This window comes from Rhinolophus sinicus, chromosome 16 (assembly GCF_057876585.1).
Source record: "Rhinolophus sinicus isolate RSI-liver-muscle chromosome 16, RSI-T2T, whole genome shotgun sequence".
NCBI classification, from domain to species: Eukaryota; Metazoa; Chordata; class Mammalia; order Chiroptera; family Rhinolophidae; genus Rhinolophus; species Rhinolophus sinicus.
The window spans coordinates 174,896,415-174,906,336 of record NC_142516.1 but is presented as its reverse complement, the minus strand read 5'-3'; the positions used below and the strand labels follow the sequence as shown (position 1 = coordinate 174,906,336).

Here is a 9,922-nt window from a genome sequence, read left to right as displayed (position 1 = left end):
ACCCCAATAAATTTAATAAAAATAAATAAATAGTTCCATTTATTTCATTTTTGTTGCATGATAAATAAACATATAAAATATATGTTTCAAGCTTACCATGGTTTCAAGATATAAAAGAAATTCAAACCTTGTAAGTCTTTAATAAAATGGCCAAAATTTATGCTATCATTATTAAGACTTTTATTATTTCAGAAATGAAAAGAGATATGTACAATATCAACATGTGAAACACTTGACATTACGACAAAATACAATATATTGAGGAAATAGTATATATTAGTTGCTTAAGAGGGCAGGTTAGTGAATGACTGGTGACTAATATTTAAGAACTGTCAGATATTGAAAATGTTTTAATGCCAATAAGGTAATACACAAATTGGCTGACGAGAACACTTTGAGTGAAACCATATTAATTACAAAGATTCATGGCAGAGGAAATAAACTGTAAAAGTTGTGGGGACTTATCATAATAAAGCAGAAATACAATGCTAAGAAAATCATCTTCTCCACTTATAAAATTTCCAGTGGCATCCTATCTATTTTTAACAGAATAGAGAATAATATTTGGAGTTTTTATAAGTCTGGAACCCCTCACTACTTATATAACCTAAAAGGAAATTAGCACTCTAAGTAAATATTCAGTTATATGTAACTGTATCTTAGGAAAACTTTTGCAGAGAAAGCTGATACACACCCATACCCCCCCACACACAATTTTTGAAACATTAAAAGGCAACTTCTTTTGCTCTGTGTTTGTGTGTTCAAACGATTCCTAACACTTGTTGCATATCGTTGTTTTCAAAATGGAAAAAAAATAATCAGTGATTTCTTCTTCAGAATGTTAAAAGTACTGTCGACTATTGAGTCCCTGAAAAGATTAGCGGAATAACGCATCGATCAAGGAAGCTATGACAAGAAGTAGAACACCTTCTGTACAAAGTCCCACTCATGTCTCAGAAGGGGAAGCCCACCAGAAGATATTTATAGAGAGTTTGTGTCTGAGCTCAAGTAGTTCAAAGTGTCATTTAAAGCTGAAAGTGGATTGGGATCAGGCAAAGTTTGTAATGTAATAGTTGAGGAGGGTTGGACTTATGAGGCAAGAGTCTTAAAGTGAATTGGTATAAGTAAAGTGTGGTTCGATAAGCGAGCTCTTCAATCTTATGAACAGTACGATCTATATTAATAAACTTGGAGGATTCCTCCCTCTCAAAGACAGTGAAGTTATTATTTTGCACATTATCTTCCTCAGCACTAATTTCCTAGAACAACTGAATTCATGTTGACCTAGATGACCTTGTATCTCAGTCCTGTTAATTAAAATATGTGGATACAGGTGGTGTTAGCTCTCTGAGCCCATTCTTTTCAGGCTTATAAATCTGTTCAGGCATTTTTATAACTCGAGGGCCCTAATAGAAAAGGGAACTTTATATATTCCAATGCAAAGCACATAGATTAGAAAGGTAAGCCTATAGTTCATATTAACAAAGGAGACCATTAATTCATAATTAGTACTCAGATAAATTCAGCACTTTTAGGAAACTAATGAAAACACTTCTTGCGCGCGCGCGCACACACACACACACACACACACACACACTGGTACTCTTTTGAAAGCTCCCCATAACTACGGCTCTTAAATATCTTCTGTGACAAGAATTAGTAGGACTGTTGAATAAAATGATTAAATAATTACATCTTAATCAACAGTGGTTTGGTAATAATACTTACTAATCTTGTTAAAATAGAAACAGATCCAGAAATTCAATTAGAAATTGGAAACCTTTGGGGAGTATACAAGATTTGTTGCTTCTGTAACTTTTGAACTGCAAAGCAAGAAAGTCTGTGTTATATTTTTTTCAGAGTCAGGTTGCTGATAGAAATAGTTGGACTCAAAATTAATTTTGTTTTTTACCGTATTTTCTCTTCTTGCTATTGCTACTATTGTGGCACAGTGCTACATGTAAGCCACCACGTAATCAAAAAGGGTATCAAGATGGCCCATCCACAAGTTCCAGACACCTGAGTAATCACACAGTATGGCTATCATTAACGTACTTCAAGGTTCAGAAGCTCTTTCTGAATTTTCTACTGTGATAAGTAATAAGACTAGACTCTGTGGTCTACAGGATTTATAGAGAAATCATATGATAAAAATACTAATATGCCAACATAATGCAAGATTTATGATCTAAATGTATTCTGATTGCCAACCCTTTTTATTCAACAACAAGAATAATTGGCTGTGTTCAATAAAGCTTTTCAAAAATCTATGACAAAAGTTTACTGATTTTCTCCCTATTTCAAATTTAATACCTTGCTCTAGTTCCACCTATGAAATTATTTTCACATATGGAAACAGTTATTGTATGCATGAGGCTATGTATACTACTGCTGAAATCTGACATGTTAAAGTTTGTTTCTTTAGTCCCCAACCCTTTTCCCTTTTCTTTTCTTTTTCTTGCTACCACTAGTGTAACACAGCCCACAAAGTACGCTTTGAGAGAAAGTTAAGTTATTCAAAATATGTTGAAACCCAAAGGACTACATTTTAAATATAATTTGGAAACTGTATTCTTATATACAGACTTGCACAATAGAAAAAATAAAAATTGTGACTTTAAACATCTCAGGCTGAGCATAAGTAGTAATTAGCATCAGGTGATTTAGACAGAAATAGTAATAGACTCTGGCCAGGGTTAGAAAGATGCTCTGACAGACATGTGAGGGGTTCTCTGGAGGCAACAACATTCTTCTTGGTTTAAATACATTTTTGTAATCTCTAATATACAGCAGTCCAGAATTTAAATAACACCTGAATTGCAATTATTATTATTATATGAAAGTATGATTAAAAAAGAATTGTGTGTTTGCCTAGGAAGCAGGCATACAGGAGTGGACTTGGATCAATTTTGACTGATTGCTCAACAGTAATTCTCATTTATTTTTGGTAGTTCTCTCCATTCCTGTTGGATGTGCTTAACAGCATGTGTATCTCTGAAAAATGTAAGTAATGTACTGATTTTCCCAAATAGCTAAAATAAATTTGGGAAAGAAAAGCTGGCTGGGAAAGTAAAAAAGCTAACCCATTCTCACTGATCCTCTTGAACTTCGAGTAGAATTAGAGGACCAGACCCAACTTTTTTTCCACCTACATAGAATTAAAAATGTGAGAACAAATTTGAATAACTTTTTGTTGTCAACTTATGGTTCTTATCAATAGAAGAAGTAATCAATAATAGCCAAAATCAGATCATAGTCAGTGGATGATTTCTAACCTCAACTACTTTTTTTTAATTTTTATTTTTTTATTTTTATTAAATGTATTGGGGTGACATTGGTTAGTAAAATTATATAGGTTTCAACTGTACTATTCTATAGTAAATCATCTAATATATATTTAGTTGTGTGTTCACCACCCAAAGTCAAATGTCCTTTTGTGATTTTTTTTATTTGACCCCCTTTACCCTTTTCTAACACCCACCCTTCCCCCTTTCCCTCTGGTAACTACTAAACTGTTGTTTGTGTCTATTAATTTTTATTTATTTATTGCATTGTTCATTTGTTGCTTTCAGTTTTATATCCCACATATGAATATAATCATATAGTTCTCGACATTTTCTGTCTGACTTACTTCGCTTAGCATAACAATCTCAAGATCCATCCATATTATTACAAATGGAAGTATTGCATCTTTTCTTATGGCTGAGTTAGAACACTGTATATATGTACCGCATCTTCTTTTTGCAATCATCTGTGGAAGGACAATTTGGTTGTTTTCATGTCTTGGCCACCATGAATAATGCTGTAATGAACATAGGGATGATATATCTTTATGGATAAATGTTTTCAAATTTTCTGGGTAGATACCCACAGAAAAGAATTTATAGGTCATATGGTAATTCTGTTCATAATTTTTTGAGGAATTTCCATACTGTTTTTCATAGTGGCATACCGATGTACATTCCCACCAGCAATGTACATATTAAGGTTCTTTTCTCGCCACAATCTCTGCAACGCTTGTTATTACTTACCTTGTTGATAATACTTAGCTTTATTCTTTACACAAACACATATGTATGTAGTAGAGCAAATCCTTTATTTTATTTCAAAAAGGAAATGTTTTAATAAATATAGCCCTACTCATCGGAGGTAATTTGTTCTTTGCTGTTATTATTTATGGGTGGCTTGGAAAATAGTTTGTCTGTGACCATTTCCTGCTGTGATTCCAATACTTTATTGAGTCTTCCATATCTCACACAAATGGATTAAAACTGAAAAGTGGATAAGATAAAATACATGTCATAAAATGTTTATATATGGTATTTTCCCCAACCAGTCAGAGAGATTACTTATAAGCATTCCCATAGAGATAAGCTCACATTCTCACAGGAAAATATACCAACTGCCACTTTGGGTATGAATTTGTTCCATTAATAGTAATGGATTCTGGAACCTAGAGATTTCTGAGCCATGGTGTCATAGTCCCTAAATAAATTTGACTTCGATTAACTATTCATCTTTATTATTTTATAAACATTTTCAATCTTTCAAAATTATTTAAAATTTTATAATATATTTAGAATGACACAACATAAGATAGTTCTATGTCTTCTTAAAAATACTAATTTCATCGCTTCTCGGCCTTTTGGCTAAGATCAAGTGTAAAAATACTAATTTCACAATTGATATTTAAAATGGTAACACATAGAAAACAATTGCTAGGACATGAACTTTAGAGCACAAGAGCAATATCCTCATATTAGATCCTCAGAAGTCTGGACAAGACCATGGATAGAGCCTCTGGATAATATACAGTTGCGGAATACACTTGTGTTCCTAACTTCCCAAATATTTTAAGAGATTTTATGATGTGCAAGAGGGATTTTATGAAAACAGGTCACTTCCCCTTCCCCATTTCCTACTTATATCTGTTCAAGGACACCAATAAACAACATTAGTACTATGGGCATTTCTAACTTTCTATATTCAGGTTTCCTTTCAAATGAATTCTTTTGTGAGCCAGACTATACAGTTTTTCCTTACATTCTAACTATAATTTATTGCCATCTTGTGATTTTTTTATAGCTGTTTTTCTTGATTTGCAGGAAAACTCTTCAAAAACAAGCTATCAATCACTGAACACGTGCATGAAGAAATGACCTTCGTGTTTGTTTCTTATTCTAAGTAATTTCTCCTTGTACAAATTCTTCAAGGTATTATTTTTTTAGCTTGTAGCAGATGTATGTGTATATATATATATATATACATATATATGCACACATGTATATATACACAAATATGCACACATACACACACATTTATTTTCTATATTATATAGGTTTAAATGCTTATAAAAGATTTATTAAATTGTTATTTCTTGTTTTCTTAATTATTTTAATTTTTTTACATTAGCAGGCAGGATAGAAACACATCATGTAATAATTTTTAAAAAATTGTGTATTAGTGTATTTCTCTTCTGAATAAATATTTTAGTTGTTTTGAATACCTAATTATATGATCTAGTTGGAGACTCTTTTATTATTTTACATGGTACTGTTTCATCATAATCTTATATAGGATATGAGTGCACTATTAAATATCGCTGGACTCTTTTATTATTATTTTAAAAATTTGCTCAATAGTTGAGAAATATACGAGTATGTCTGAGCATAGGTTTTACCTAAAGGTGGATTAAACCTATCACAGTTATCTAATACCTATGGATTAATCGAGTTAGGCTAGATTATTTTGTGGTAACCATTAACTCCAAATCTTAGTTTTAAATACAACAAAATTTTACTAGTCACTAATTTATGAATCTAGCATGGTTTGGTAGATAATTTTACTCCACATAGTCACTTTGAGACACAGTCTGAGGGGGACCTATCATCATGTAGGTGAAACTTTGGAAGAGCTGGCCTGTCATTATCACAGAAGGTGAGGAACCTGCTTGAGAGTATTAAATTACAAGTTAACTATTTTGCCACAGAAGCTCATATCTACCATCACTCTACCATTAACATAACTCTTGTAGTCTATTGGCCAGAACTAGTCACATGGCCCCTTACAGTTGCAAGGAAGTAGAAAAGTGCAGTTCAGGTATTTCTTGGGATGGACAGGAGACCAAGAGAAGGAGGAGCACCAGAGGAGGCTTGATTGAGAGGTGAACAGATTCTGTCACATACATTTATGTATTATTTCTCAAGAAGTTTAAAAATTTCGAGTATCTAATTACTTTATTACACTAGTTCATTTTAGATGTTGATGTTCACCAGAGTTTCTTAATATTCAAATTATTTGACTGAGCATATTCTGTTCATCTTTTATTGTTTGCCTGTTTGTATTCCTTTCATGGATATTTGTAATTTCAATATTTTAATAATAAATTGACTTTAATCTTTGTTTAGGACATGCATGCCTGCTAAATTATTTTTTATATCTCAGAATTTTATAATTTATCTTTTTCTAGACATTTTAATATGAGAAAATTAATAATTTTAAATCCCTTTTTTGTTGTTATTGGGAAAAAAATATTAGTAAGTTGCCAAAAATTTCAGAATCATTCATACCTTTTCTAATTACACAGTACATTCATAGACCTTAACTTTTCAAAAAATAAACCATATGTGTTTATTCATTTGGGTTAGTATAAAGAAATCTGTAAAGAATCCTTTGACATTTATATGTAATTAATATCAGCTGTATCAACACTGCTGCACAATACAGCACAGCTGCATCACATTGCATTCATTTATATAAACTGTTGACCATTTTGGGAATTTTATCTAAAGCACTTCTGTGTGGTTAACTTGAATATTTCAGTTGCCACTTTTAGAGTACTTGTTATCTTCAAAGCACTATAATACCTACTGCAAGTACTAGGCCCAACTTGATGAATATAACATAGTTGAATAGATAAAGCATTTATACATGCATTTCTTTTGTTGTTTTATAGCTCAAGAGAGTTCATTTTCAGAATTGCATAGTAAAAGATAATTATGTTCTTGGGTATGGCTAAATCTTTTTTATTTGTGCCTGGATTTGTGGGCATGTATAATTCTTAAAACAAATTATTGAAAACCACTTACATTTCACTTTGGAATATTTAATGCAATTTGAAGCAGTAGAATAAATAATCTGATATATATTTTGCTTGAATTAAAGCTGGAATTGTCTGCCTTGTCTGGGAATACTTGTATTGTGCACTAGAACAAGGATGTTCTTTGTGTACTGGAAACTACAGGAAGTTAGCCTAGGATTAAAAATTCAACATAAAATATCCTCCAAGTAAATAACCAAACGTGGAAAAGTAGGAATTTCTCTGCTTGTACAGTTTAATTGAAAAAAACAAAAACAAATTCTTAACTTTTTAGACATGGATGAACTGATGCTAACCGAGTTATTTGTACACTGGCTTATCAATTCCCGGATTATATATCTCTTAATTTGTCACTTGCCACTATGTGTATGCTATTTATTAAAAGTCTTATTATCAGTCACATAGTTCTTATATATAAGAAAGCTGTAGCCTGCCCATTTATAAATCTAATCCTACAAGTAATACACTTTCCCAAGACTTAACTGTTTTACATATTTATGAATTTCTCCGCAGTTCCTGTCAGGGATTCATTTCTTAGTTGTGTCATGAGGTACCATGGTATAACGCTTGGCTTATTTTCCCATCAAGTATTGTTCTACAGCTACATGGTGTTTGCTATTTGCTGTTGTCTAGAGAAAACTGAGGATGTAGCATTGACCTGGTCTGCTCAATGTGCAGGCCTCACACCTGCAAGCGCTGAGACTGTAAGACTTATCGCTGTGCATTTCTGTGTTATATCAGCAAGCTCATCTGCAGAAATACATTCTGACTGAGTAACCCTGAGGTACATAATACTTAATTCTCCATTTCAAAATCTTCCAGCAATGGAAAAATGATTCAGCTGGAAGGCATCCACCCTGTCAGCACCCTATTATCCTAACACAGTGTTTACTCTGTTACTGGTTTCAGTTATCCTCACACAGTTTGATAATCATTTTTTGAAGCTGGCCTGGTGTATTACTTAACACCAGTCACAGTATGCTTATGATTGGTTTTAACATGATACCTATAGATTTGCATCTTTTTGACTAGTTTGTCTACTCTTTACTTTTGATAATATACTTAGAAAATATGTAATTGGAGAATAAATTACTAAAAATTGAAAAACCATTTGTTAAAAATGGTCTAAAGCTATTTTAGTAGTTATCAGTGGCCAATGTCTTGAAATGAATGTATTCACTGAAAAAAAAAAATTTATATAGACATTACACACACACATGCACACATGTCACACACACACATATGTATTCAAACATACATATACACACATGTGTATAGGAACGTGCTAGCTACAGTTTGTATTTGAGTGTGTTAATGCATAAAAGTATATGATATGTATAAGACATGACGGAATTATATTAAGAAATTTGACCTTGTTTACAAATGAGAAAATCCAATTTATCAGTTATTTAGCATTCTATAACTGACACATATTTATAAAATATTCTCTGAAAACAAAAAGTCATTAATTTTCAATACAATGGAAAATACTTATTGCAAATGTATTTTTTCAATATTAGTTTGAAACGACAGGTAGTTTTTCAAAAAGTCAAAAAAATAGGTTGGGGTTGTATAAAAGCAAAAACAACTCTGGATTTCAATAGTTTTAAAATTAGGTTGGATTTAAATTTTTGTTTCTATAAATCTAGGAATATGATTTATATAAACTAATATTCATAAAACTGAGCAGTAAGATAACATTTTGTTCTTTATGGACTTAACAATTAATAATTTTAGTATAAATATATTTGATTTGAATATATTTATTTCATTACATAATCAATCACTGAATAAATCATTCTTGGGTCTTTTTTTATGTTGACTTTTTTTTTAATTAAAATTTATTGGGGTGACAATTGTTAGTAGTTACAGATTTCAGGTATACAATTTCACTGATATGTGGTATATAAAACTGAAAACAACAAAAGAACAAGACAAACAAATGAAGAAACAAAAATTCTTGGGTCTTTATACCAGATCATTTAACATTGTACTCATAAAATTCAGATGAATAATATCAAAATTGTAAATATCCATATATTGGTGTTAGTTTACTTTTTTGTTCTTTTCTGATTATATCTTTCTTCAGTACCTTTCAGACTGAAAGTGATGCAACTATTATATAGTATGCTAAAATGTATTGTCTTCAGATGTAATAATGAGCTTTGAAAATCATTTTCTTTAAACTTTAGTTTTTGTCTAGATTACATGTATTCTTTCTATTCAATACATTTACTATATATTAATGTAAACATGCTTTAAAGAAAATAATTTTATCCAATTTCCTGTTAGAATAAAAAATTATGTCACGTTTTGTGTGTTTGAAGGATCATAAGTTTGAATTGATACATATGTTGCTATGCATAGATAAGCTTTCTTTCATTCTTGATTGGAAATTCAAATGAGCTAAATATTTTTAAGTTGTGTGTATACACATATATAATTGTACACATGCAATGACATAGAATACCATATATAATCACACATATGTATATTTATATATGCATTTTTTATGTGTGTGTTTAGTTTGTTAGGACCACTGTAACAAATTAACACAATTTTGGTGGCTTAAAACAATAGATCTGGAGGCTAGATGTCTGAAATCAAGATGCTGCCAAGGTTGAATCTCCTGAGTTCTGAAGGGAGTATCTGTTTGAAACCTCTCTGATGGTTGCTGGCAATCTTTGGTATTCTTGGGTTGTAGACACATCACTCCAATTTCTACCTCTGTCTTCAGATAGTGTTAGTGCCTGTGTATCTCTGGGTCTTTCCTCTCTTATAAGAATACAAGTCATATTTAATTTAGGACCCAAATTAATCTGG

The 9,922-nt window shown here is 31.4% G+C and overlaps 1 pseudogene; it reads left to right on the top strand.

Annotated features, from left to right (window-relative positions):
* The first annotated feature begins 4,629 nt into the window (after positions 1-4,629).
* Positions 4,630-4,735, top strand: LOC148755128 (U2 spliceosomal RNA; annotated as a pseudogene).
* The last annotated feature ends 5,187 nt before the right edge of the window (positions 4,736-9,922 follow it).